Source organism: Camelus bactrianus, chromosome 35 (assembly GCF_048773025.1).
Source record: "Camelus bactrianus isolate YW-2024 breed Bactrian camel chromosome 35, ASM4877302v1, whole genome shotgun sequence".
Classification (NCBI taxonomy): domain Eukaryota; kingdom Metazoa; phylum Chordata; class Mammalia; order Artiodactyla; family Camelidae; genus Camelus; species Camelus bactrianus.
The window spans coordinates 21,843,737-21,869,184 of record NC_133573.1 but is presented as its reverse complement, the minus strand read 5'-3'; the positions used below and the strand labels follow the sequence as shown (position 1 = coordinate 21,869,184).

General features: G+C 41.2%; 2 pseudogenes; one reads left to right on the top strand and one right to left on the bottom strand.

Moving 5' to 3' along the window:
- Positions 1–2,672: 2,672 nt before the first annotated feature.
- On the bottom strand, positions 2,673–3,360 carry LOC105063340 (prothymosin alpha pseudogene; annotated as a pseudogene).
- Positions 3,361–24,286: 20,926 nt separating this feature from the next.
- Positions 24,287–25,448, top strand: LOC105063503 (polyadenylate-binding protein 1 pseudogene; annotated as a pseudogene).

The following is a 25,448-nucleotide window of genomic DNA, read 5'->3' as shown; positions in this document are numbered from 1 at the left end:
AAAAGAAAAAACAAACTTGCATTCTATCTTCTGAGGACACTCTCATCGGTGAGTCTAGAAAGACACATTAAATAAACATGAACAATGGCTATCTCTGGGAGTGAAATTGTGATTTTTATTTCCTTTTTAAAAGTGTTTATTTATATTTTCAAAATGTTCTTCATAATCTTTTATTACCATCTCAATAATAAAAAAAACTTTTTATGTTATTATTTGCTACAATGATGTCATTCTTTGACAAATATTTTGGTGGCAAATTTACAGTTAGGACAGGAAATAAGAGATTAAAATTCATATCATTTTTATTTGAAGAGGTATACCTTTAATCCCACTCTGAAACCAGGGGATACAAGGTTTCTCTGAGGAATCCATTTTCCATACAGTTATGCTAGGGATAAAATCTCATTCAACTGAACTCTCCAACATGGAGTGGCAAGGATACAAGACATTCTAGTTTTAAAACAGACCCTTCCTACACAGAAAACTATTTATCTGGATGTCGTCATTTATTGAGCAACCTTAGCCAATCAGAGAATAGCCAAGTGTCCTGACAATCCAAAAGGCCTCTGAACAGTCAAAAAAAGAGAAAACATCTTGCTCAAAATAAAACCCTTTGGGCTTTACATTTTGTCAGTTTTTTCTCACTTTAGGTAAATGGAACAGAGCCCCGGAATACAGACAGAAATTTGGTCTATTTGACTAATTCACCAGTGTCTGGAGGGTATTTTGTTTTTTGTTTTGTTTTTAATAGAGGTACTGGGGATTGAACCCAGGACCTCCTGCATGCTCAGCACGCACTGTACCACTGAGCTGTACCCTCCCCACTCTGAAGGGTATTTTGAGGTGGCTACACTGGTCCACCCTTTGAGATTTCTCCACAGTCATCAAAGTAAGACCCCACTCCCGTTAGCAGCCAGGTGGGGAAGGTCATATGTAGGCGCCAATGAGCATGAGGGTTGGGTGACAGCGGGTGGCACTCCTGATAAGAAGAGCCAGTGCCCGATGGACAACAGAGTAAAACAGAACAAGTAAAACAAAATCTTTATCACTTATTCTGTGTGAAACCAAGATGAGTCCAGGCAGTGTTCTAGGACATAATACAAACACCCTCGAGGCTCATGGGAATAAAGTATTTTCTTATCTTCCTCTTTGAGTTATCCTTTGCTCCATAACAAATCATCCCCAAACTTAGTGACTTCAAACAACACTATTTGTTCACAATTCTGTGATTTGGGCTGGGATCAGCTGCACAGTTCTTCTCCAGGTCTTGGGTAGGGCTACCCATGAAGCTGCAATCAGTTGATGGCTTAGCTGAGAGCTCGCTGCCACTGGCTGATCACTCACACATCTGGGGCTTCAGCTGGGATGGCACTGCCTCTGTCTGAGTTGTCTCTTGTCCTCCAAGAGGCCAGCCCAGGCTTGTTCACAAGGCAGCCATGTTTCAAGAAAGGAAGACCAAAGCTGCCAGACCCCATAAGGCCTGGCCTCAGAAGTCACAAAATGTCACTTCCACCACATTTTGTTGGTCAAAGCAGATCACAAAGTAGCCTGGATACAAGAGATGGAGTAGTAACTGTTGGTGGGAATGTAAATTGGTGAAGCCACTATGGGAAACAGTATGGAGGTTCCTGAAAAACTAAAAATAGAGTTACCCTATGATTCAGCAATTCCATTCCTGGGTATATATCTGGAGGAAACTCTAATTTAAAAAGATTCATGAACCTCTATGTTCACAGCAGCGATATTTACAACAGTCAAGACCTGGAAGTAACCTAAGTATCCATCAACAATGATTGAATAAAGAAATTCTGGTATATTTATACAATGGAATACTACTCAGCCACAAAAAGGAATGAAATAATGCCATTTGCAGCAACATGGATAGACCTAGAGATTATCATAATAAGTGAAGTAAGTCAGACAGAAAAGACAAATATTATATGACATCTTTTATATGTAGAATCTAAAAAATAATACAAATGAACTTATTTACAAATCAGAAACAGACTCACAGACATAGAAAACAAACTTATGATTACTGAGGGGAGAGATAAATTACGAGTATGGGATTAACAGATACACATTACCATATATATAAAATAGATAAGCAACAAGGATTTATTGTATAACACAGGAAATAATATTCAATATCTTTTAACAACCTATAATGGAAAGTAATCTGAAAATAGATCTATGTTACCTATTTTATAAAAAACATATTTTATATATTTATATGTAAATATATATGTTATATATATAATATAATAAATCAACTATACTTCAATCTTTTTTAAAAAAAGAGACAGGGTAGTAGACTCTATTTTTTTTTTTTTTTTTTTTTGTTAGAACAACTCAGCAAAATAAAATCCCAGTTTATTGTTGGACAACATTGTTTCACACATACATTAAACAGGCAAAAAAAAATAAACAGCAACTTCATAGACAAAAAAAGAGAAAAAGAAACCTTTTATCTTTGGCCTTTTTAACCACCTCATACAAACCAACTACTTACAGTACAGCTAAGTACATACACAAAAAACAGTTACTGGAATGCTCGGAATAAGATTTTTTGTTGTTGTTGTTTTTGCTTTTTTTACAAGGTTTTTTTTCTCCTTTGAGATTATAATGAGCATAGTCACATCACAAGTCAAGTCAGAAGCAGGACAGAAGATTGGTTTGGTCATCCGAGATCATGAAAAATGGCTGACCCCTAACAATATGTACAAAAATATAAAATGTAAATAAAAAATACAAACAAATTTTCCTTTTTAAAGTACTTTAAGAAAAAAGGCAGGGCCTTGGACGTTTTGGTTCTTTTTTCTTCCCCTGTTGCTAATTCACCTCGTGGTTTTGGTTGGGTGGTGGAGAGCGTGTCATCTGCAGGTGGCGCTGCCCGCGGCAGGCGGGCGGGCGGGCGGGCCTCTCTACTCGAAGGTGGCCACGTTTAGATTCTGAGACGGGAAGTGGAGGGTGAATAGGTCACAGTGGCCTTTTTTTTTTTTTTTTTAAGTTTAACTTCTCCTTGTTTGCTGTCTAGTCATCCTCATCAGTCTTCTTCATGGTGTCAACATCGTCATCCTCATCATCTTCAGCTGCCCGTTTGCCTGTAGCTGCCTCTGCCTCCTCGTCTTCATCTCCATCCTCTTCCTCACCATCACCTTCCTCTTCCTGCTCCTCTTCCTCCCCACCTTCTTCCTCTTCTTCATCTGCCTCAATATCGGCCTCCTGCTCCCCATGTTCCTCGTTATCATTCCCATTAGCAGGTGCTTCTCTCCCATTCTCCGCCTCCTCCACAACTTCCTTCTTCTAAGTCCTCGGTGGTGATCTCTGAGCTGGTGTCCACGGCCGCGTCTGACATGATGGGCACATCGGTGATCTGATGGCAGCAGATTAAAAAGAAACCGAAAGTTGGAAGACACTGGCGATAAAGCTGCCGGAGTCCGCGGAGGCCGGAGCGGCGGCGGCGGGAGCGGCGGCCAACCAGGAGGCGGACACGGGAACAACGCAAAGATGGCTTTTCAGAGCAGCCAGTGGGGCTAGACTCTACTCTTGATGAAGGGAGAAGCAAAGTCATATTGCAAAGGGAGTGTGGGCTCTAGAGGCATGGCTCACTGAGGTCATGATTGTAATAATCCACCACACTGCCTTGGAGTCCACTCCAGGAGTTGGGGTCAGTCTGACAGGTAGAATGGGGTATAAACCCTAGGGCAGCCACAGCCAGGCATCAGACATTCCAGTACCTCTGGGAAGGCCAGGACATCACATCAGCCACACACAAGGCACGCGTTCATGGCCTAGTGAATAAAGAAGGAAGTTTGTATGGTAGTTGAAATTTTCTTTGCTCTTTTGAGCTCAAAGGGAAGAATCTGAATGAAGCTAGGGTTCCCACAATTATGCAGGGAAGGACAGAGACATCAAAATATTTTGTTACTAGGTTGCTTCTATTTTCTTTTTTGTTTGTTTTACAATCTTTTTAAATAATCTTTTTTTCCTATTGGCGCATGGCCTGGGAAGTACATGTAATTCTAATACGCTTGATTTACTGGCTTTCTAACCTGTAGTAGATTAAAAGGAGCATCTAGACGGCAAGCAAAAGAACTACTGTTCTCATTTCTCCATCCTCTTCCTCAGCAAAAATGACCATAGAAAGCCTGGCAGAAAGAAACAGACAGAAAAGCTACGAAAAGCAAATTCAATAATTCAACAAATCTTAACAGTCTAGAGGGACAGAACCTCCTGTATCATATCCCAACTGTATTTATGATAATCAAGACCCCAGACATTTTAAATTATTTTCAGCATCTTCAAGTAAAGAACACAGAAGCGCATGTATAATAAAACCTCACAATAATGCAAAGTTGCAATTTCAAATATAACTTAATTGGTGATTGGCTCCAAGGGGTAGGACGAGAGGGATAAAGTGACCCCCATGATCATTTGGGACATTTTCACTTAGTATATAGTCAGTTGGGTAGAGTTTAATTCTCTTATGTTGACATTTCAAGGGGTCAGCCAATCCAGAAAATTCACTTTTATGAATCCCCAATGATGCCAAACATATGAAGTGTTACTTGACTATTTTTTGCCTAATTGGCACTCATTTCAAAAGAACTAAAATCTAATTATTTTCTAACTCTACCACACTTTTCTGCAAGATGCTTTTTATCTGCAAATATTTTCTTATTTGGTCAATATGACAACCTTTAAGGGACAGATGTGTTTATTGGCCTTTTAAAGATGAGAATATAAACGTTCAGAAAGGCAAAGTTACTTGGCCATGGACACACAGCTGGTTAGAACTCACTTATTTTGATACTAGTTGAGTTATCACCCCTGTTAGAGGGCGTGTTAAGAGGATCTCTAACGTGTTCTAACCCAATTCTGACCCGTGGTTGTGGGGGCGGATTTCTCCACACCAAGGAATTCTCAGACACCAGCTGGGTGTCCTACAATTCAGCTCAGTTCTGACACTATCTACTGAGAGATGGAGTCAGACATCACAGGTTAAGGGTTCAAGACTAGCCACACCCCCTGCCCTGACTTCAGCTGCCAATCACAAGCCCAGGCTGTGTCACCTGTGCTTCTGACCAACTGGCTAAAGACAGAGCTTTCCATGACCTCTTTCCCCCTGGGGTTCAATTAATTTGCTGAAGTGGCTCACAGAGCTCACAGAAACATATTCCCTTCCAGACTACCAGTTTATTATAAAAGGATGTAACTCAGGAAGAGCCAAAGGAAGGATGAATAGGGAAAAATACGGGGAAGGGGTGGGGAGCTACCATGCTGTCTCTGAGCACCCCACTCTACCCCAGATCTCCATGTGTTCAGAAACCCTGAAGATGTCCAAACCCCGTCCTTTGTTTTTTTTATGGAGGCCTCATCCCATAGGCCTGATTGATTAAAGCACTGATCATTGGTAATTGATTGGACCTCCAGCCCCCTCCCTTCCCCAGAGGTCATGAGACAGAAAGTCCCAAAACTCTAATCATCTAGTTGTTTCCCCTGACAATCAGCCCCCACCCTCAGGTGCATTCCAAAACTCATTTCATTAGCATAACAAAAGACACCTTGCCACTCTTCTAGCTTAGGAAATTCCAGGGGTTTTAGGAACTCTGTGCCATAAACAAATGAAGACCAAATTTGTATTTCTTATTATAAATCACAATAACACAACCTCACCATTCAAGGAGGGGACAAAAAGTAGTTTAGGGGTTTTTAAGAAGCGTTCTTTTCAATAAGACCCTGTCCACATGAATTAATGGAGATCCACAGTGCCCTACCCACTCTGCATTCTCTACATGTCTCACTTTAGTTAGCACATAAAACCTGATTATAGCCTTTTCCCTACACAGAATGGTATCTGGGCACCCAACCCGACTCTTTTACATCATAGACTGGAGATTAGACTTCACTCCATTGTGCTTCTGTATCCAACCTCATTTTATTTCCAGTCTCGGTAAAGGCAACTCGTAGAAAACTTATCCTGTTTCAAAGCTTGAGATAGGACACTATATTCTTGTACACACACATCCCTGATCCATTAGAAGCATTTTTATTACTACTTCTAAAATGGAAAAACTGAGATAAAGTAATTTGCAATGGCTTGCTCAAGTTGGTGGATTGAGTCAATAGCCAAACTAAGGCTAGAATCTGAGCCTCATGACTTGTGCTTCCACCACAGCTTTAAACTAAAAAAAAAAAAAAAGAGAAAAGTGTCTATACAAGTTATATATTCATTTGACAAACATAGATTACTTTTTTAGCCAGCCATTGTGCCGGCTCATTTTTAGATGTTTATGGAGTGCTAACTGACCTCAAGAAGCTTACAGTTGAATTAAATCCAGATAAATACACATGAGCTTGTAAGGGGTACCATCAAAGAGATAAAAATAAAATGCTATGGGATGACCAAGAAAGGAAATATTATTGCCAACTGTGGAATCAGTTAAGACATCAAGGAGATACGACTTTTGCACTGGGCCTTAACTTGTCATTTGGATTTGCATGTGCAGAAACAGAGGAGACAGAGAAAGAACATTCTATGTAGAGAAAACTTCACAACTTGGGGTCCAGCTATGAAGATTCTGGTTAACTGCTGCTGGAGGGGGGTGTATCGTTCAGTGGCAGAGTGCGTGCTTAGCATGCACAAGGTCCTGGGTTCAAACCCCAGTACCTCCATTAAAAATAAGTAAATAAATAAACTGGTGCCAGGGAGAGGCCACAGGACTCAAAACTAGATTTGTCCATCTGGTGGAGATGACATCTGAGGGACAAAAAATTTCTGGGACCTAGAGAAAATCACCCCAACATGAAGAAATTGATAGTCCCAGCACATGTCAATAAAGTGTGGTGATCTAATCAAGTAGCCAGCATTAGAAAAGTCAAGTTTGGATAATGGGGATGTTACGGAAACGACAGGCCAGTCAAGAAACAAGCACCACTTGGAGGGTTGGAGTACTCAGATGTATTACGCCGGCGGGCTCAGAGGGGCTTCTGCTCCAAAGCTCTGAGCACCTTCAAGATGTGCACATGAGGTTTTATAGGGTAAAGTACAAGCTTGGGGTATTAGGCCAATAGGCATGGAACAGCTTTAGCAGCATTATCATCACAAAAGTGGAGGCAGGGAGGCAGCAAACAAACATTCCAAAGCCAGATATGTATCTTTGAAAATCCAGCTGGCTAGCAAAAAACATAAACAGCAAACCAACACTGATAAACTTAGATTTACACGTTAGTCCAGCAGAACTCAGATCAGTATTCCAATACTTAGACTTGTGAGTTATCTTGTTAGCCCAGCCCAGCCTCTCCTTCATATTCCTAGACCTGTGAGTTATCTTGTTAGACCAGCCCAGCTTTTCCTTCACAGGGAGACCCATGGACAGGCCAAACAGGAGGACAGGAATCTAGGACCATGTACCTTGACAGGCCCTGGAAGGCAGAGGGCATAGTCAGGCAGCAGGAATCCCAGACCTGACCTGGCCTAGGGGCTCAGTATGTGGGTGTAAGCTCCAGGAAGGAACTGGAAAGAGCAAGATCCTGAAGGCCTGGGATGTAAGCAAGAGATGAAGGCAGAAACTTGGACACAAGATGCAAAAATCCAAGTACAAGAACTAGATGAGAAACAAGACCAGGTCATCAAAACAAAGAATAGACACAGAGGCTGAGTGTGACTGGTGCTTAGCCCTGGTTTGTTAGGCCAAGATTCCTTAAATTCACTGGCTAAGACCTGAATTAAAAGGTTCTGCCTACAATGGAGTGAGGGGAGAGGTTATTTGCCTCATGTGTGGGAAGAGGAAGGATTCAGAGCCCAGGAGCCCAGAGGAAAGATTGGCCACAATGGTGGAGTAGACAGACCCTGAGCTCACCTCCTCTCACGGGCACAGCAAAATCACAACTATTTGCAAAACAGCCATTGGTTAAAAAAAAAAAAAAAAAAAAAAAAAAAAAGACCAGAACCTACCAGAAAAGATCTCCTACAACTAAAGACAGAGAGAACCACATGGAGATGGGTAGTGTTATCAAGGTTGTTGCCCCAGAATCATATCCCTGCCCCCACCTCGAATGGAAACTAACTGCCCTTATCTGAGTCTCAGACCCAGTTACAAAAGGAGGAATGTGCAAAGAGAAAAACAAGACTGGTTAGAACTAACTAGGCCCAAGACGGCAGAAGACCTGCCCTCCAGTGGACCTTGCGCCTCATTATACACTAACTGTCATGCGTTAGCATGCTAAATGGCACACCCACCAGCACCCTGACAGCCGACAACTGCCATGACAGCAACTGGAAGAGCCCAAGGAAGGACTGAAAAAGAGAGTTGCCTCAGTTTTGGGTCCAAACTGCACCTCTGTTCTCACTTAAGTCTTGAATATCCTTCCCTCTCTTTGCTCAATTCCCTCCCTTTTACCTCGACCCTCCTACTTATATATACATATGGCCTCTCAGCCTGAGTCACGCTGAAGAGTTGATCTGTGAACTAAGCTCCCGCTTCTCCATTCTTTGGCCACTGAAAGGGGCTTGTGTTGTTCCAGCCTCAGTGTCAGTTTCATGACTGGCTGTGTGAATTCAAGTGGAAAAGGAACCTCCCCGGCCAGGACAAGGGACCTGGGCCCAAGCTAGGACCTGGGCATGAGTTCAGGGGACCAATTCAGTAACAGTAGGAGGGGTGGGCTCGAGATACAGTCCAGTCCCATACGCCCAGGTGGGCAACCCACAAACTAGGGACTAATTACATTGCAGAGTTTCTCCCAGAGGAATGAGAGGTCTGAGCCCCATGTTGGGCTCCCAAACCCAGGGATCCTGCACCATGAAGATGAAACCCCAGAGCATTTGGCTCTAAAAGCCAGGGGCCTTACTTTCAGGAGACCCTGAGGGCTGTGGGAAATAGAGACTCCACTTTTAACAGACGCATATAAAATCTCGGATACTCTTAGACCCAGGGCACAAGTGGTAATTTGATAAGAGTCCAGGTCAGATCTACCTGCTGGTCTTAGAGAGTCTCCTGGAAAGGCAAAGGGCAACTACAGCTCACGCTGGTGGCACGGACACTGGCAGCAGTCTTCAGGGACACTGGTGCTGGCAAGCCCGCCATTGCAGAAGCCTCACTCTAGCTTGTTAGCCTCAGGACCGAGAGTCCTGCCCTGGCCGAGCCTCCTGTAGGGATCAGTACTAGGACCCCTCAGACCATGCAACTGAGTGGGACACGGCCACACTCAACAGCAGTCAGGCTGCCTTAAGACCCCCGAGCCTGTGTCGCAGAATACCAGAGAGGCCGGGATGCAGTTCCACCTGTCAGGGGCCAGGACCAGTCCCTGAATGCCCTGCACACCAGCCCACCCTCCTGGGAGCCTGCTCCAGCCTCCAGACCGGCTTCCCCTATCCGTCCTGGGAGGCAGATGCCAGAGGTAATAAAACTACAGCCCCATAGCCTGTGCCTGCCCTGGGACCAGCAGGGCTCCATTGCTGCCCACTAGCAGGCCAAAACAAGATTTGAGACACCCTGGACATCGTACCCAACTGTGACAGGAACCGGCCTCCCGTCACCAGTTCTGGGACCCCTTAGGCCTTGCAGCCAGACTCCAGGGCCCGGCTCTGCCTGTCAGTAAGCCATCAGGACCCTCAGGACCTGCTTCCCACAATAGCCCCGAGTCTTCTGGACCCTGACTCTGCCCCCCTCCTGCGAGGCAGCACTAGTCCCGGGGCCTCGGTTGTGTCCCACCAACCAGCCCGGGCGGCCTCCTCACGAGGCAGGGCCTAGCAACCAAGCCGACTAGACCACTCACATGGTAAATAGCACCCATCCCCCGCAACAGATTGACTCTCACTGTCCTCTTGGGGGGAACCCCTACTAGAGCATATGACTCAGGTGACGAGAAGGGGGTGCTCTGCTGGGACACATAGGACATCTATAAAAGGCCACTTCTCCAAGGGAAGAAACCTAACCAACCTACCAGATACATAAAAATACAAACAGCAGTTAAGGCAAAATGAAGTGACAGAGGGACATGTTCCAGATGAAGGAGCCAGAGAAAGCCCCAGAAGAATTAAGTGAGGTGGAGCTAGGCAATCTACCCAAGAAGGAGTTCAGGGTAGTGATTGTAAAGATGATCAAAGAACTTGGGAGGAGAACGGATGCAGAGAGAGAGAAGTTAGAAGTTTTTAACAAAGAGTCAGAAACTACAAAGAAAACCAAACTGAGATGAGGAATACAACTGAAATTAAAAATGCACCAGAGGCTGGGAACCAGAAACACCCTGATAGGAGCAATGAAAATGAAAGTTCAGAGTGCCTTTATGTTTATGTTTAAATGTATTAAAATTATAATATCCTACACAAATATGTTCAGAGGACATGGTTCCCAGAAATGTGCCTGCTGGGTATGTTCACTCTTAGTCCACAAACTATGAGGTGTCAAGACCAGGGCTTCCTCACATACCAGCTGTGTGACCTTGGGTAAGTTACCTAACCCCTCTGAGCCTCAGATTTTCTTCCTATTGAATGGGAATGGTAATGTTATAGTGGGCCTCTGTTATTTTAGTCTGAGCAGCATCCATTCCTTTGGGGATTCATGTCTTCACCAAGTTACGTGTCAGCTCATAGTAATCACTCAGTAAAGGATCAATTTTACTGATTATTATTACATTAGTTGTGGTACAGGACATACCTGTGTCTGCAAAAGAAAGAAAATCTGTAATATCATGATAAACATAGTCATTACCACATATTCTCATCAATGCTCTCTATTCTGCACCACGGAGATCCCGACCTGGAGGGCCTGTGAGGGGAAACGCCCCTTCCATTGTCCCATGGCGCGTCCAGAGGCCCTCCACAAACCAGTTCTGTTTCTCCTTTCTGTGCTATGAGGTGTTCTTTTTGTCCTTTGTTTCCATCAAGTGTTTCGGTAACCATCTTGGAGTTCTCTCTAACTAGTAGCCCCTGTTGTGAGAGTGATTGTATCACACTTAATGGCATGTCTGACTTGGGAGACTATGGGGATAATGTGGGTGGTGGTCACAGTTTAGCCAAAGTCTATATAAATTTCAATTACTACCTGCAGCTATACCCTGCACATACCCCTGTCCTGAACTAGACACCACTGCTTCCCTTTGCCATAAGCTGCATAAGCACAACCTATAATCTTCCTCCATCTTCCTCATTCCTTGTTTTTATTTTCATTCTTCCCTTTCTACGACTGCAATATACACAATTCAGATGCCGCCTCGTGAAGCCTATGACATTAACCATGTATGAGGACATCTTTTATCTTATATCACCAAGATGCGTTCTTCCTCTTCTCATGCAAAAGTTACAGAATTGAAAACACAGGCATGGGGTTCGTACCTGAGTCATTTTTAAGCCATCTACACCTAGGATTCAAGCATTTTTAAAAATCACTAATTTTTTTTTTCCAAAAAAGCATTTGCTGCTTTTTTATGTGAGATGAGCTTTGTTAACTTTGGGCCCACACAAGTGCAGTGGATAGAACACTTCAGGATGAACAGAAAAGCTCATTTATAGGTCGCTTCTACTTCTCCAAATAGATTTCACTTTCCAATTGTCTCACCCACTGCTGCTTTACTCTGTAGCAGCTAATTTCTGTAATGGTTCTGTTGCCATGGGTGAAAAAAAAAAAAAAAGGTGTTTGTATGTAGCAGAAGCCCTAAGTTTAGGGGAGCCAGCTGTTGTTAAATGCTCCAGTTCCAGCCAGTGCCTCCTCTTCTCCCAGGAGTCCCCTTTGGGTGGCACAGGGACACTGAGTTTACCTGGCACTCACTACTGGGTGAGAAAGGACATATTTTCCACCTCGGAGAAATCAAATCACAACTGCTAGAGGTGACTCTGAACACACTTATCCTACAGATTTCCAGAAACTTCGTGCACAGCAGTGGGGCTGCAGGTGCATTTTTACTTTTTTAAATGTACCATAAATTTATCTATAAAACATTGGAAAAGCTCCTTCATCAAAATACCCATGGTTTTGTTCATTCAAAAATAATTTCTGCTGTTGGGGGAGGGTGGTATACCTCAGTGGTAGAGTGCATGCCTAGCATGCATGAGGTCCTGGATTCAGTCCCCAGTACCTCCATTAAAAAATAAATGAATAAAAGGATAGGAAGGGTATAGCTCAGTGGTAGAGTGCATGCTTAGCATGCAAGAGGTCCAGGGTTCAATCCCCAGTACCAGTACCTCCTCTAAAGATAAATAAACCTAATGACTGCCCCCCTCCAAAAAAAATTTGAGGAAAATAAATAAATAAATAAATAAACCTAATTTCTCCCCCCTCCCCCCCAAAATTTATTTTTCTCTTTGCCAGGTTTTTAAAGGTAAAGACTATGGGGCCATTTTTCCTGTCTTGGGCTGGCCCACTCCCAATTCTCAGGAGTGCTATCTTTCACTATTTTATCTTTTTTTTCACTAATAAAAATCTTGAGGAAAAAAAAAAAAAGATAAAGACTGTGGTCTCCAGGCAGGAAGGAATCCTGGCTGGCCATTTCCCAGCCATGGGACCTTGGGCAAGTCACTTAAGAGTTCTGTACGTCAGTTTCCACATACATAAAAAGATGCTATTAACACTGTTTAGCAACCGAGACATGTTTACATGTCTGAGATCATGTAAGTGAGATAAAGATGGTGACTGAGATATAGCAGTGAGTATAAATTTTTTAAAAATCATCTTTTTAAAAACTTTATAGTAGGTCTTTAAAGAGAATTAAGCTCTTGCAGTGTTATTCTATATTATTGATCATAGCAGCAAGATTGCTAAGTCTTATTTAGGGTGAGTGTTAGCTATGATTTTTATTGTTAATATTATTCTCATTTTGTTTCTACATACAAGCAATGTGTTCCAGAGCTTCCTTTCCCAAGTGGAGTCTATATCCATGAACTCCTTTGCTGTTTTGCCTAAAAATTTTCTTTCTTTTTTTTTTTTTTTATGCTTTTGGGTTTTCATTTATGACACGAACAGTCAAATCTTTTCAGAGGTGGCAGCCATAGTTAACTTGCAGAACTCTAAATATCATTTTAAACTCTTTATCATGAAGGGTTGCACACAGAGTAATATAGTGATCTCCCCAAATTCAAGTGCTATCCTTGAAGTGTCATTTTGACTATTCCTTTGACTGGTTTCACCTACTCCTTTTTGCATTCTTTTCCTTGATTATGGTTGCACTTATATTTTAATGTTTTCAAGCAAATCTCATACATCATGTCTTTGTCTACCTATGTAACTTGCAGCATTTCTGTGTATGTATATCCACAATATTATCAGTTCAGCTAACAAAATTAATGTCATCTAATCCCCAGACCAAAATCAAATATCCTGATTGGCTCAAAAATGGCATTTTATAGTTGGTTTGCTCAAGCTACGATCCAAACGTGGCCCACACATTCTATGTAAACATTGTGTTTCTTAAGACATAACAATGTATTTAAGAGACACGACGCTATTTCAAGTCTTTTTTTTTAATTTTTAAGGAGGAGGGGTAAATTCAGTTTATTTATTCATAATAGAGGTCCTGGGGTTTGAACCGTTAGGTTTTTTTTTAAATTTGCTTGAAGGACTCACAGAACTTACTGAAACTTTGAAAAGCCCTTCCTCTGGCTTGCTAGAAAACTGATCAGAGACCTGAACTTGGAGTTCGTCGCCATGCCTGCTCAGCCAGGAGAGAAAGTGCTTAGGGCAGAGTCCAAAACATAGAGTTTTCTAGTTGTCCTCTCCCCATGGCATCCAGGGCTGATGTGTGACAGTACACAGAGTATTGCCAACCAGGGAAGTTCACCCTGATGTCCAGAGTTTGGGCATGACCCAAAGCACCCACTCTAAATCATGTTGCTGGTGTGGCTCCGAGCCCCCAGGCAAACAAAAACCCTCTATCAGCATGACATTCCAAGGGCTCAGGGATTACCTCCCAGAAGCCTAAGGCAAAGGCCAGAACATTTTTTAGGGCAAAACTGAATTATTTACTATACAGACCAGTGCTTGGTTTTGTTTTGTTTTGTTTTGTTTTTTGCTAAGGCTTTCTTACAGCAAAACAATGAGTACCTCGCATTCCCATAACATATCCCTGCACAATTCCTTTCCATTTTATTATGAAATACTCCTGGACACTGCCCTCTCCGTTAGAATGTTTCTTCAACATCACCCAAAACATTTGGGATATTTCAGATTTCAAGAACATAAAATTATGTCCTTCAGTTGTAGAGGCAGTTTTAATTAATGTCTGATAGCAAGCTAGGAATCTCTCAAGTGGGAGTCTTATGGTCCAAAACCCCAGTGATCACTGCTGGGGTGGCGCTCACTGGCTTTTACCATAATCCTCAGTTTGCACTTGGCACAGGGCTATTGTACAGAAACTCTGTCTGTGCCAGCACTTGAGCTAACAGGGTATTAATTAAAGTAAGAACTTTCATTCACCAGGTCATCTATATTATTTCAAATTAACAACTTGTGTAGACTTGGGCAATCTTGTTGGTCTCCACTGAGCATGTCAAATCAATATTGTCTGAAGGGCAAATTTACATGCCTTTTGCTTCACAATACTAGGTAGAAGTGTTCCTCAGTACACAGTATCTATCCCCATAATATATGCAGGTAAAGGAGACACAAACATTCCTTATGAACTCTACTGTATCATTCCAATTTTTATCCAAATTTTCACCTTGATCCGATCAACCAATGCTTTCCCATATCCTCCCAATCACAGGGTAGCCTTGTTAGGACTTTACCAACAGATTTTGAAATCATGGTGCATTGGGCTCCCATGTCAAGGAATCCTAGAAAAGTCTCTTCTCCACCCTCTGACCATTCTCCCCCCTCATGTGCACATTGCTTTGAGTCCTCAAAGACACCCAGGGCCCCCTGTCAATTCTTATCTTGATTGTCGGCCTGCATGTTCAGAGATCAGATTTCTGTTTGTCATCTGTGTCTTCAGGCTTTTAAATTTCTCAGAACTAGGATATACAGAGCAGACTTGTTTAGGTTGGGGGACCTGCAGGGACGCTCATCAACCCACCCAAGTTCCGAGAGTGCTGCATTAAGACCTTTGTTTTGACTCTATCAATGTCTACTTTATTCATCCCATTTCCTAATCACCATTTAAAGAGTTCTATCCTGCAGGGAAGAGTTCTTCAGCTCTCTCTTCTCTCTTTCCCCATTCTCTTACGAATTACTCTAATCTTCCTCACTGTCTGTTGTTTAAATATGAATTTTCCCTTTGGTAATGGCCCAGAGGCTGGCAGCTGTAGCTCAGAACTCAAGCTTGGCCCCATGTCACAATCTGCCCCAGCATCCTCCTTTACTTTTATTTTAGATAACAAGAACCAAGGGCACTGCCCTCCACATAGCTTGTTCCTTGTCCTTTTGCATTTCCGTATGCATCCAGTGAGCCAGCTCCTCAGAGATGGAGTCAGCATTTCTAAATTTCATTGTTAACTTTTTACCTCCAGTAACTGACACCATAGGTGACCCTGTAGTCATCCAGGGATCAAAGCTTCATCATTCCACACCCTCTCATCCTTCCTCTTACCAAACGATAGCTTTCAGTGGATTCTGTGAATTCTTTGAGTGAATTATCAAACTTAATGTGGCCTTAGGAGCCCTCAAATTTGCAATTGGTATCAGAAGTGGTAGTCTTGTGCACTAGTCCCTCTAACTTCACAGACACCAAAGCAACAAACAGAAAATAGCAACTTGGAGGAAAAAGAAAATATGTAGGGAGAAGAAAGTTTTTTTAAAAAAAGAAAAGAAAACAAATTAAAACCCCCAGAGAGATAAGATATTGCACCACAAAACAAGAAATAGAATATTCTAAAAAAGATGAAATGTCAGGAAAAAGAAAATTTTAAAAGTTTTAAATATATTATCAGAAACTAAAAACTCCATGGAACAGTTGATAACTAACATTCAGGAAATTTCCCAGAAAGATGAGCAAAAGCTGTAGAAGGGTAATAGAAGAGTTCAATTCCCAAACAACTCTACCAGTGTTAGCTTACAGTGTGCTAAGGAAAATGTTTTATGATAAATTAATATTGGCTTGAGAGTTTTAAGACAACAAAATGAAACCGCAAAACTGAAAAATGAACAAATGGAAGGGGGTGGGGAATCCAAGGATAGAAGGATTGGTTAAATTGTAAAGTACTCTATGACCACTGAAAATTATTATGATCATTAAAAATTGACATGAGGTGGGTGGATATAGCTCAATGGTAGGGCACATGCTTAGAATGCACAAGGTCCTAGATTCAATCCCCCATACCTCCATTTTTTAAAAATTGACATGAAAATGTATGAAATTGTATTTACTTAAAATTTAAGTAATAAAAAAATTCAGGTTACAAGGTACTATGTTTAATATGATTTTATTATTGTATTACTATCTGTGACGGTGCACATTTAGGCATTTTTTAAAGACAAAGGATGTACAACAAAGAACCAACAATAGTGTTTATCTTCAAGTAGTAGGAACGTAAGTGGTTTTTAGCTTTTGTTTTCCTGTATTTTCCAAACTTTCTACAATGAATCCTTTAATTTTATAAATAGGAATAAAAAAGCTTTCCTTTAAAAAATACGGTACATGGGAGAGCTTATTCCTTTCCCCTCTTCAGTTGTCATCTCCTGAAGCAGACACTCCACATTCTGGTGAACAACCCCACTGCCTCACAGCTCTTCTAACCACCCTGCTCATATCTCCTAACTTCACATCCTATCAGTTTTCATCTCATCTCCTTCAGCATCTGATTTTTCTCCTTTAATCCCATATGTAAACAAGTTAAAGCCCTTTCAAGGGACCCTGACATGGTTCTTTTGCATTTCACTCAATGCTTCACAAGTAATGGGGATGAAATAAATACTTATTGAAGAAACTAGAGAAGAGGGAGATGAGGTGGGGGGGGACTGGAGAGTGCAGAAAAGCTTCCTGGAGGTGATAAGACCTGAGCTGGACCTTCAAGGACGGCTAAAATTGGGGTGGCTCCAAGACAGGGCAAGCAGGCATGCCAGGAAGAGCAGATAACGTGGGAGGAGACACCACCTAAGCTCAGGAGACATGCGATAAACTCACTTGGTTGGAGTGCAAGTTGCGGGTTGGAAAACAGAGCGAATTTGGGGCAATTATGGCTCGATGATGAAGTGTGAGTGTCAAGCCAAGCCTACACTCTGTAGTCCTCATACTTTGGCAGACATTTACACAGCTTGCTGGGCCCCAGTCTCAGAGTTTCTGTCTCAGCAGATCTGGAGTAGGACCTGAGATGTTGCAATTCTAATAAATTCTCAGGTAATGCTGGATGCACATTAAAACCACCTAAAAAGCTCTTCAAAAACTAGAGAGGAGGGTATAGCTCAGTGGTAGAATGCATGCTTAACATTCAGGAGGTCCTGGGTTCAATACCTACTAACTCTATTAAAGTATGTAAAATAAATAAACCTCCCTATCAAAAAAAAAGCCAAGGCCCTACCCCTCAGAGATTCTAATGTAATTGGTCTGAAGTAGGACCTGAGCACTATTTTTTTGTTTGTTTTTTTTTAAATAACCCAGATGATTAAAATATGTAACCAGGCTTTTTAATCTTTCTAATTATTGATGTAAGCAATCAAGAGGAGCCCTTCACGGTTTCTGGAGGAGGGCATGTGAACATATTATTTATTAGTTACACAAATAATAAGTAATCAGTGTCAAAAAATGATAAGTCACAAAGAAAAATAGAAATTATGTAAAATCCCACTACTAAGAACTACTTTTTGTTTTATTGAACTTTAGTCAGTTTACAATGTTGTGTCAATCTCTGGTGTACAGCACAATGCTTCAGTCATATAGGAACATACGTATATTTGTTTTCATATTCTTTTTCACCATAGGTTACCGCAAGATATTGAATATAGTTCCCTGTGCTGTACGGTATAAATTTTTGTTTATCTATTTTATGTATACTAGTTAGTATCTGCAAATCTAGAACTCCCAATTTATCCCTTCCCATGAGAACAAGGACTTTTAATGATTTAGAATAAAACCTCCAGATCTTTCTCATGTAGACGTATGTATTTGTAAAGAAGAGATCATATTTACTAATATTTTATTTAACAATACACTGTAAATGACTTCCACAACAATAAATATAAGTATAAATCATAATTTGTGATGGCTGCATAGTACTTGATCATCAGGGTGTGCTATGGTTTATTTAACCAATCAGTAGAGACCATTTTAAGGTTGTTGAGGATGGGGTCAGAGACAAAGCACAGGACTCTGGCTCTAATCTTGACCTTCCCACTTGCTGGGTGAACTTAGACAAATCAAAATCTATGCATATGTTGAAAAGTCCTCAACCAGGGTCTTACTGGTAAGAAACACAATTTGAATAAAGAAACCATAAGACTTATTGAGTGGTTAAATATGGGAGTTACAGAAAAAATATTTTATTTCATTCATTTATTTATTTTCTACCTATTTCTTTGGGGGAGGTGATTAAGTTTATTGATTTTTTTAATCAATTGTTAATTGTTTTTTTAATGGAGGCACAGGGGATTGAACCTAGAACACTGAGCTCTACCTTCCCCATAACAGAAAAATATATTTTAGATATGTAAATGGATAGTAGACAAAGAAACAATTTTTTCTTTTGAAAAGCCCAAGACAGGAACTAACGTACTTTCAAAAGCACAGAAAATCAGGATAGCACTATATTTTCTTTCCTTCTCTCAGTCAAAAAGATACTTTCTTGAAGCACTAGCTGGTGTCTTCCTAATCTATGAAGCCTGCTGTGATTTTTACCCTGTGATTTCCTGTTACACTTACAGTCTAACACATGGCTTAGCCCTTAATCATAGAGTCTTTTATCCTTCCTCAATTATTTGTCTTGGCTCCCCAACTAGACTGTAAACTCCTTGGGTACAGAGATGGCCCCCTCCACCACCGCTCCTAATACTTACTTTTTTGAGATATAGTGCCTAACATAGTGCAGGATTCACAGTATCTATTAGGAACATTTGTTGATCTTCAATTTTGCAATTCAGTAATCTGGCCAGCAGACCACTCTAGTTACTGATGCATATTTTCTGTCCCCATAGACAAATCTCTAGGAATCCTTAAATTTACAAACATGTCAAAGATAGCCACTTCAATTTAGACAGTCTCTAAATAATCCAGCATTTGAGGTTTTCCCCCCTTCCATTGGCTCTAGAAATCTAAGCTTCCCAAAGCCCCTTTTTTTCCTCTTTTTCATCAAATGACAGCTGCAATGACTTCCAGAGTTCAAGTCAGTACACAAATCATACTACCATGGAAATCCACAGTTCAGTGTATTTGTTGAGCTCATTACACAATAAAACTTGAGGTCAGAGATTAAAGTCTATTTCCCAGCAGACAAAAATTGGTTTGACAATATGCAACCAACATTTTGTTCAATACAGTACTTACATATAGCAAAGTTTGCTTCTGAGGTAGCCAAAACGTTTTCATTTTTATTAATATTTGGCTATAAAGCAAAAAAATCACAATTCTATTTTTTGCCTAAAAATAATACAGAGAAGGGGGAAAGGGTATAGTTCAAGTGGAAGAGTGCATGCTTAGAATACACAAAGTCCTGGATTCAATCCCCAGTACCTCTTCTAAAAATAAATAAGTACACTTAATTACCTCCTCCTCACCCACAAAAAAATTTTAATTAAATTAATTTAAAACAATAATACAAAGAAGCAGTGAATTTTTTTCTTTTTTGTTTTTATTGAGATATAGTCAGTTTACAATATTGTGTCAATTTCTGGTGTACAGCACAATGCTTCAGTCATACATGAATATACGTATATTCATTTTCATATTCTTTTTCACCATAAGCTACTATAAGATATTGAAAATATTTCCCTGTGCTATACAGTATAAACTTGTGTATTTTATATATACCAGTCAGTATCTGCAAATCTCTTATAGTTTATATTAACTAACTTAGAACTCCTAAATATGAAATCTAGCAACTTGCCCAGTGTCTACTATTCTCAATAACAGCAATTTTTTTCAATATAATTCTTTACAGAAACAAACAAACAAAAAAACCCAGTTGCAATCCCTTTCTTTCTTTCTTCCTTTCTTTCCTTCCTTACTTCCTTTCTTGCCCTTTCTTTCTTTCTCTTTCTTCCCTCTCCCTTCCTTCCTTTTTTCCTTCCTTCTTTCTCTTCCTTTTAAAAAACATTTGATGCCCACTATATGCCCCTTCCGTACCAGGAGCTACACAAATACTAGTGAACATAATACAGTCATAGCTCTAGTCATAGAGACAGATATAAATCAGAGATGTAAACTGGCAGCTTTCAGATCTGTCATGTCCTACAAGTGAATTTTGTTTGGCCCTCACTATGTCTTTTTTAAATTGAATTACTTCTCTACATTTTAAGACCAGGACATTTCCAGTAAAAAAAGTCATTCTGGGTTATATGAAAAATGGAAAATCCAGTACATTGAGCACGTTGCTCCCTCAAAAGAACAACTAACAGATCCAAGTGAGAACTGCCCTGGTTCTTCCCAGTCCTCACGCAACCTCCCTCACTCAGCACTGAGTTTGCAACTACTATGTTAAACTGTCACAGAAATAATAAACGTACAGTTACCAATAGCAGTGAATGTTATAAAGGGAAAAATAGACGCTTTATGGGAGAATGTAAGAGGGGAACTAGTTTAGACTGAGAATCAAGGATGATGTCTTTAAGAATATCACATTCTTAACTTTGCTCAATATTGACACTCTCCTCTTACGATGTATTTATCCCAATAATAAGTACCATTTATTGAGACTCTACTGATGCCAAGTACTTTATTTAATTCTCACAGAAACAATTCTGCATAATCCCCATTTTGCTAATGAAACACCTATGAAATACGTGAGGTTCAAGAAGGTCAAACAATTAACCCAAATATATAGAACCAGAAGTGGAAAACCTGAAGTCAGAACCAAATCCTGATTAATTCCAAATTATGTGTTCATTCTAGTAAAAAGAGCTGTTGCAAATAAGTTCCAGTTCCAATTCCAAGAGTCAGCTCTTCTCTATTCTTCCTAAAACACATGACCAGGAATATTCAATATGGAGAGCCCTTGATTTTTCTTTACAGTGAGATTGAATTTGTTCTCAGGTTATACTTCCATTTAAGTTTGTAGTGGAGCAAAGTCACCATTTGAGACCAGCTGGTTCTGCAGCCGAAGCCCGAATCTCTGGCCAAATCTTGGGACCTGACGGTGCTTTGGATGATCCTAACTTGAGCCAAGTTTATCAGGCCAGGTGGCTGCATATTGTCAGTCCTTGCCTACCATATTGATGAGGATTTCCTGCCCCCACCAAGCAGCTGGGACTTCCATATCCACACCCACAGAACTTAAATTTTGTTTTATCCTTATCACTTAGTGGCCTAGCTTGTGTGATCATCTCACCAAGCTCTTGTTTTGCTCTTTCAGGCTTTCCTCTCAAACCTCCGGGTCACTTTGATGCTGCTGCATGCATTTGTTCTTCTTATTATGAGAAATGTTTTATTGCTAAAATTCCTTATCATGGCACCTGTTCTAAATTCTCCTCCAACTCATCCAGGATCCCAATTAAACAGTATCAGCAAGTAATTTCCCAAGGCATCTCTGTGTTGCTACCACCTCTGGCCTTCAATTCAAACAAAATAGTAAAGTAATGACATATGAAATTTTGAAAGTAAAACCAATAAAAAGGAAGATATATATAGATATAGATACAGATGTAGTCCAAGGATACAAGGCAAAAATCTAGGTATTCTAGCTTTTGATAAAAGTAGAATCTGAGCATTGATGGCATGATGCTTACGTTACCTTCATAACACTGTAGTCCTCACCACCAAGACATTTCTGTCTTTTTAGGTGTTGTTTTCCTTATTAATAAATTTGCTTTTCCAGTCAACTTGGCGGACTGAGCCAATGTAAGAAATCCTTCCACTTCAACCTCTTAGGAATTCGGTATCTTAAAAAAATTTTTTTTTTAATGTTAAGGCCTAAATGAGCTTGAAATCAGGAAGTGAAACTCTTAGGAATGCAGCAAAATTTAGGATGGTAATTGGGAGCTGAAGTCAAAACGCTCACAGGGGAATCAGAGTTGAACACAGGCCTTAACAGTTGGAGTTTGTGACATTAACACCTACGTAAGGACAGGAGTGTAGGACTCCAGGTCAAGCCAGGGCTCACACAGGGCTGGCCCTTGTGAAATGGAGCCTAGAAAAACTTGGCCCACCCATCCGAGGAAGCAGCAAGGAAACTTGCTCCCATGAATGCAAAAACAGTCAACTGGAGAGAAATCCGAAACCCAGGACTTTGCCATGTGCAGAACTGAGGCTGGAATTCACACCCTGTGCATGATACAGGGACCTCAAGGCTGAAAAATTAACATATAAACTGGTTTGACACTACGGAACCCACAGGTCCCCAGTCAAGGGGAAAAGTGAAACCATTCTGCAGAAACCCTCCAACAACCTGACAGGCAAGAGACTTTCACAGAGAACAGAGCAACCCCTACCGATACCTTACCTTACAGTAAAAACCAGAAACCACACCAGGAAATCATCCACTGAGAGAAAGTCAGCAGATAGGACAAAGGCGATCATTTATACTCAAGAACTGGTTTCAGTAAAACTGCTTTAAAAAGAATTTAAAAGTGCATTTAAAATGTTTGGAGAGATAGTGAAGGGGAAGAAAAATCTCTTCCTCTGTCTATAATAGGTTCTCCGGCTGGGGCTGCATAAGTTGGACGGACAAAAGACAGATTCACAAGAGCAAACCATACACATTTATTTAATATATAAGTTTTACATGACACGGGAGCCTTCAAAAGGAAATGAAGATCCAAAGAAGTGGATAAACCTTGAAACTTTTTATACTAAGTTTGATGAAAAGTGGAAACCTCTAGAAAAATTGATAGCACAAAAGGATGGGAGTTAATGGTACAAAACTGTGGAAATGGCAAATTCCTCTTAGAGTCGCTGGGTCTTCAGAGACAAGGACGCTCCTTTCCTCTAGGTACAAGAAGTCTCTCCCCTGAGGGTCTCACGGGGTGTTTCAGGGGAGATGGACAAGGTCAGAGAAGTCTTCCTGCATCTTCTGTTTCTCAGATTTCTTCAGCTTAAAATATTCCATATGCCAAGATGACCATGTTTGAGGGATAGCATGCCCTGAACCTTCTCACAGGGAATCAGTACAAAATGAGGAAATGGGACTATTTGACCTTTTTGGTTTCCTCTTTAAGCACCAATATTGTAGTCCCTCAACCTCACCTTCCATCTGCAGATTCCACATCAGCGGATTCAATCAACCCCAGATCAATATAGAACAAAATCAAAGGAAGGTTGAATCTGGGTTGTGGAATCCAGGGATTTAGAGGGCCAACAGTACTAGGCCATTGTGTATAGGGAACTTTCAAATTCACAGATTTGGGTATCTGAGAGGGCCCTGGAACCTATCCCCTCGGGGGTATGGAGAGCCAACTCTGTTAGATTCTGTGTACAGTGGCACCAGTCTTAATCAACAGTCTCAGGCAATTAATAAATATAACTTTATCTTCTGCACCTTAGTTTTTATTCTGAGTCCTCAATTCCATTAATTTGACAAGCAACATTGACTTTTCAGAATTTCCCATTCCCTTCCCTGTCATGTCAAGATGGCAGGAAACTTTCTGCCAAAGCAGAGAAGCAAGTCATTCCTCAGATCACTTGATATAGACTTTATAACATGCCATTTGCTCAATAAATACTTGTTGATCCACTGATTTAGGAAAAACACATAATTACTTATAAAAAAAGATGTTCAGCCCTTCTCCCCGGCGGTTAGTGCTGAGAGTGCGGAGTGTATGCTCTGGGCTCGGAACACACATTTATTATTTTAAAAAATCCAAAAAAAAATCTTAAAAAATCTTTTAAAAAACAAAAAAAAATTACAAAAAAAATTACAAAAAAATTTACAAAAAATCCGCATCTCCCCCGCTGGAGACTTTTATTTTTTTCCTTCCTCTTTTATAAAATAACCCGGTGAAGCTGCCAAGACCGACCCACCCGCAGCAGCTCCCAGAAGGAACCAAGAGACCGAGGCCTTCCCGCTGCCCAGACCCGACATCGCAACCCCCGCTCCCCAGCCGGCAGCCGACACCAGCGGCAGCGCATCGCCCCCGTTCTGCGGCCGTTGGGTAGTTTTCGATTCCGGGTGATTTTTGTCCCTCTGCGCTTGCCCCCGCTCCCCTGCCTCCGGCCCCGGCCCCAGCACTCGCTCTCCTCCTCTCACGGAAAGGTCGCGGCCTGCGGCCCTGCGGGCAGCCGTGCAGACATGAACCCCAGCGCCCACAGCTACCCCATGGCCTCGCTCTACGTGGGGGACCTACACCCCGACGTGACCGAGGCGATGCTCTACGAGAAGTTCAGCCCAGCCGGGCCCATCCTCTCCATCCGGGTCTGCAGGGACATGATCACCCGCCGCTCCTTGGGCTACGCCTATGTGAACTTCCAGCAGCCGGTGGACGCGGAGCGTGCTTTGGACACCATGAATTTTCATGTTATAAAGGGCAAGCCAGTACGCATCATGTGGTCTCAGCGTGATCCATCACTTCGCAAAAGTGGAGTGGGCAACATATTCATTAAAAATTTGGACAAATCTATTGATAACAAAGCACTGTATGATACATTTTCTGCTTTAGGTAACATCCTTTCATGTAAGGTGGCTTGTGATGAAAATGGTTCCAAGGGTTATGGATTTGTGCATTTTGAGACACAAGAAGCAGCTGAAAGAGCTATTGAAAAAATGAATGGGATGCTTCTGAATGATCGCAAAGTGTTTGTTGGACGATTTAAGTCTCGTAAAGAACGAGAAGCAGAACTTGGAGCTAGGGCAAAAGAGTTCACCAATGTTTACATCAAGAATTTTGGAGAAGACATGGATGATGAGCACCTTAAGGATCTCTTTGGCAAGTTTGGACCTGCCTTGAGTGTGAAAGTAATGACTGATGAGAGTGGAAAATCCAAAGGTTTTGGATTTGTAAGTTTTGAAAGGCATGAAGATGCACAGAAAGCTGTAGATGAGATGAATGGAAAGGAGCTCAATGGGAAACAAATTTACGTTGGTCAAGCCCAGAAAAAAGTGGAACGGCAGATGGAACTTAAGCGCAAATTTGAACAGATGAAGCAAGATAGGATCACCAGATACCAGGGTGTTAACCTTTATGTGAAAAATCTTGATGATGGTATTGATGATGAACGTCTCCGGAAAGAGTTTTCTCTGTTTGGTACAATCACTAGTGCAAAGGTTATTATGGAGGGCGGTCGCAGCAAAGGTTTTGGTTTTGTATGTTTCTCCTCCCCAGAAGAAGCCACTAAAGCAGTTACAGAAATGAATGGTAGAATTGTGGCCACCAACCCATTGTATGTAGCTTTAGCTAATGTAAAATAAGTTTAAAAAGGAAAGGGAACTTTGAACCTTA